General features: G+C 38.9%; 1 long non-coding RNA gene across 1 annotated transcript; it reads left to right on the plus strand.

Moving 5' to 3' along the window:
• Positions 1–2,685: 2,685 nt before the first annotated feature.
• Positions 2,686–4,223, plus strand: LOC107809827 (uncharacterized). The gene is made up of 2 exons (XR_012702081.1): positions 2,686–3,019; positions 3,106–4,223. It is a non-coding gene; the product is annotated as an uncharacterized LOC107809827 (long non-coding RNA).
• Positions 4,224–5,096: the final 873 nt, after the last annotated feature.

The following is a 5,096-nucleotide window of genomic DNA, read 5'->3' on the forward strand; positions in this document are numbered from 1 at the left end:
GATGTGCCTTCTGGAAATTGGCCTTAAAGTGCCTCACACAGTAACAGTGGTATGCATAAGGTTCTTGCCATGCAGGCAAGTTCTCCACAGAACTTAATATACCACCGTGCCGATCAGATATTAGACAAATACCTGAACGCTGTTTGACAACGTGCTCTTTCATGTGGTTCAAAAATAGCGTCCACGTCTCTGTGCTTTCATTGGCACAAACAGAAAAAGCTAGAGGAAATATCTGTCCATTAGCATCTACTGCCACAGTTATCAATAGCTTGATATCGTACTTTCCATAGACATGAGTTTCGTCTATGGATATTACTGGCCGGCAATGCGAAAAACCATCAAATGTTGGCTTAAACGCCCAGAACACGTAATTGAATATGTATTCCGGTGTTCCCGGACTCTGCTCAAGCTACCATTCAACAACTGTCTCGGGGTTAAAGTGCTGCAATGCGGCCATGTACTTTGGTAGATATGCAAATGACTTATCCCAATTACCGTAGACAATTTCAAACGCTCGTTTGCGCCCGAGAAATGCCTTTCTTTTCGTAATAGTATGGCCATATTCCTGGTGGACCGATGTAATGCACTCTTTGATTGTATACCTTATGGACGCTTCGATATGCGGAATAAGTACAAGAGAAATCAAGTCAATATCCAAGTTGAAGTGATTTCCGTTGAATGTGTCCATTTCGCATGTGTGGGTGGGAATGTATTTACCCACTTTCCACATACCTGTCTTCTTCTTGGTCGCACGCAACATCCAATTACATGGCCAAAACCACCTGTGGCAAACAACCTTGTATACCATCGGACTTGACTCTCATACCTGCATCTCACGACACTCTTTTACGTTGTGCATTTTATAAGCCCTGCTTAAGCGCGTTTTATCAGGAAAAAGCATCCCCTTTGCAAGCACCGTTGGTCTAGACTCATCCCACATTGCTGTCCGAATTTCATCAAAATCCCTTGTTAGAACTTCCACATCCGGCACGGTTGGCAAGTTATAAATGTAAGGAATCTCCCTTGAATGAAACGACACTTCGGACTCATACACTCTTCGTCTAGGGGGTTCTCTCTTCAAATCAGGTCCTTCCTTCTCATCCTGCTCATCACCATCCTCACGAAAAAGGGTGTCTCGTCTCCGGATTCATCGGCATTGTTATCGTAATCACTGTTCTGTTCCTCACTCTGTGCATCTGCCAGATCCCGATGTAATACGTCATTTTCGGTCAATTGAGTAAGTACGGGTGGTTCAACTTGCTCGTTTTCACTGCACAACCAACAAAAATATAAGCTACTAAATTAATAAATGATTTCCATATGGCTCTATCACTTCACTTACAAGTCGTAATGTGATTAAATTTCATGATGGGCGTTTTCAATTAAGTGATGACTACCGGATGGGCCACTTTTAAAATTCATATCCGGCCGATACCCCCTATTAAATATATGAGCGTTAATACAAATTCAATACGCCAAAAATATACATAATTAACACAAATGAAAATTGAAGTTTACCACTCGTCTTGTGAATTATGGAAAACAGGGTATAAATTATTTTCTCGCTGCTCATTCGCCGGTGGTGATAAGTTTAAGTCAAGGAAAACTCTTTCATCCGAAACATGTCCGGCAAAAACTGCTCCATAATAACCACCCGATGACTGGGGATTATCTCTACTATGCACAACCTTGTTTTTTGGAACGTCTTCGACCTTCACGTACATCTCCAACATTGTGATTACAAGAAATTCCCGGCATTCGTCCGGAGTCCTCAGAAAATCACTCAAAGTTTCATCATCGTCGATGCTAAACTCCGAGTAAAAAGCAACCCCTTGCGGAGTGACGGAATACAGATATCTTCTGGTTACTTTAAGTATCACTGAACGTTTCCTCACACTCAGTTTTTTGCATAACAACGATATCAATTTATCGTACTCTATTGTAAGTGGTAATTTAACATGACACTGAGCAGGTAAACTGTAGCCCACAGAGTTATTCTCCATCACAACCTCACCCCCCAATATAATGAAACTCTTATTCTACGCTCTTCAGACATAATAAAAAATGCTGGAGAATTTAAGAACAATAAACGTTTCAACAAGAGGTAACAAATTTTTTGAATGAATTTCTATACAATTCTAACCTCTTTATATAGGAAATGGCTAGCCGGAGATTTTTTTTATATAGGTATAACGCCCAAAAGGTTGACATTATACACTTTTGAATTATTGAAGTCACGAATTATTGGTGGGGCCAGGAAATCTATGTATAGCGCCACTATACCTGACGCTATACATTAATGCTGTATATATAACGCCAGATATTGTGGCGCTATACCTGGCCATGTCAGCTTTAATAGTATAGCGCCACAATACCTGACGCTATACCTTGACGGTTCCGTTACTGTTAGTATATAGCGCCAGGTATTATGGCGCTATACATAAAAATGTCATTTTATTTTTTTACCATCTATTTGTGTACTTTGAGTAAAAAAAAACCACATTTTCACTTGGCCAACGAAAAAAAAGTACTACTTTGGCAAAGTTATTGTGTCCTGGTAACGAGGGAAAAAAAAGAAAGATATGCAGGCGTTCCATATTCGACGTTAAATTGTTTACCGCAATCTACGGTCCCCGCGTATCCAAACCGATAAATGTCTCCCAAGCCGTTTCATCTTAGACCGTCAATTTATTCCACTACCTCAATAAATTACGTTTATCGGGCTTCTCATTTCCATGTCGTCATCTCAACTGTTCATTTCTGTGGCCATCTCTGTTTTATCCAGATCCTCTTAATCTCTTCTCTTTTCCGGATTTCATATTCAGATTTGAGTAGATCGTTTTCCGATCTATCATTTGATTATGGATTCGATTTGTTCCTGTGGTATGCTCGTTCATCGAGATCGACCAGGGGAACGATGTTTCTGTTGTTCGATCTTCGTCCCCGTTGCCGGTGGCGAAGCAAAGATTCCATATTTAAGTCGGCTGGATCTCATGCGCTTGGTAGAGGATCGAGGAAGGTAAAGATTCATCCGGACTTTTCTAATCTCTAATTTTCTGATGAATCCCGTAGCTACCAGAGATCTTGCTTTGTTCTGAATTGCAGATCTGTTTCTTGATGAAGAACAATATATGTTTCTTCGGATTTACGGTGATTCCGTTGTTTGCGGCGATGCTATTTGGATGGTTGCACGCTTTGACTGTCGAGAAATGGACATCAGCGGCGTTGAGAATGATTGCCATAACTTAATTTATTGTCTATATGAACTATAAGATGTGGATTATAGGGATGCATCTGTACTTGCAGATCAAAGGTAAAACTGTGAGTATCAGCGAGGTCTTGTTGTTGTTAATTCGACCTTTGCCATGATGGGTGCGCTCTCATGGCAGGTCAAGTACCTAATAAAAATTCTACTTTTTCGTGTTGGAGAGGAGATGGTACGGGGATTTTTACCCGGCTCTCCTCTCTGTTTGTCTTGTTTTCTCCTCCCTCCCTTTCTCTGGATCCGTCCCAAACTTCATGACAAACCGGTCAATTAACTCGTGCATTCAATTAACACAACGACGGTCAAGCAAATGGTTATTGGTTCAACTGCAGCACTCCCTTAAGAGGTACAATCCGAAATTGCCTTTTACATAGGCGTTAGCAATTTGTCTCTGACGCAACGCTCTTCTAAAGGTACAATTCCAACTCTATTCATTAAAATTACATTTGTGCTTGGCCTAATAGCAGTCTGTTTTTCAGATTAATTAGCTCACGGAAACGTCCCAGTCTTGATAGATAAGATAACATCTCAAGTTCCTGTTTTCAAATGTAATGTGAGAATTCGATTCTTAGTTTAACTAATCTTATAAATATATTATCACTTCTGTTAAACCGTCTCAATCAAACTTTAAAACTTGATGTTTTATTATTCTGGTTAGACATACCAATCGGATCATTTGCAGTTTTGGCTAGTATGAATATTTCATTCATTTAGTTACTCTTGTTCACCCATTTTAGTCATGTATTTGTAGAGTCGCATGAATATCTCATTCAGGACATTGTATATTGTTTTGGGAGTACTTTGTGAACATTTTTCCAGGATTTGATTTTCAAAAGTTAGATTTAGCCTGATTGATGACTGATTGGACACAAGGTGTCTGTTACAACAATGATGAAGTCTTATTTCAGTGGTGTGATGAATGATTTGACCCAGTAATGAAAGCTTTGCTTGCCTTAAATATTTCTCCTGTTGCTTCTCCATGACCTGCCAAATGTCAAACGATTGTAACTGACATGGTCTTACATCAAAAGTATAGAGGCTTACTATTGGTTCTATCCTGAGGAGTCGAAAATCTAAATGTGGTATTTTTGGACTCAAAAGACCGAAATAAGTAAAAAAAAATTAAGTGACCAAATTATATAAAACGTAGTTTTAAAGCGTGCTTTACTTTAAAGTCCAAAGTGGATGTTAAGGTAAAGCCTGTTTTAAAATCGCGTTTTATATAAAACGCTTTTACGAAATATGCTTTACCTGAAGTTGATTAGACATTTATATAAAGCGTGGTTTAATAAAGCGCTATATATAAAATGCCTTAATAAATCACGCTTTTCATTTCCAAATACCCGTCCCCTTCCCTTTCCCCATGTGCAAAAAGAAGCTCCCCCTTAATTTTTAAATCGATCTAGCGGTCGCCCACTCTCCGTATTAACGACCCAAAAATATATGAGTGGACCTTACCCATCCTATAAAAAGTAAAGAGTGTAGGTTCCACATCCTAGCTATGGCTTTCTTTTGCTGTGGTTGCTCGTTTCGGACTAATCTTCAATTCTTCAACTCTCCAAAAAATGTAAATTTAAGGTATTCCGATTTAGTTTTTTGTGGAAACTCGTATAAAAATGCATATTAGTTGTTTTAAATGTGTTTTATGTTGTTTTGTGTTTTTTTTTGCGATTAAACTAGTATGTTATTTTTATCCGGACTTAAATATTGACTTATAAAAAGCGTATGACAAGATTCCTAGAGAAATTCTCTGGAGATGCTTGGAGACAAAAGGTGTGGTGATTCCCTATATTATGGCGATTAGGGACATGTATGATAGGGCAAAGACTTG

This window comes from Nicotiana tabacum, chromosome 18 (assembly GCF_000715075.1).
Source record: "Nicotiana tabacum cultivar K326 chromosome 18, ASM71507v2, whole genome shotgun sequence".
NCBI lineage: Eukaryota > Viridiplantae > Streptophyta > Magnoliopsida > Solanales > Solanaceae > Nicotiana > Nicotiana tabacum.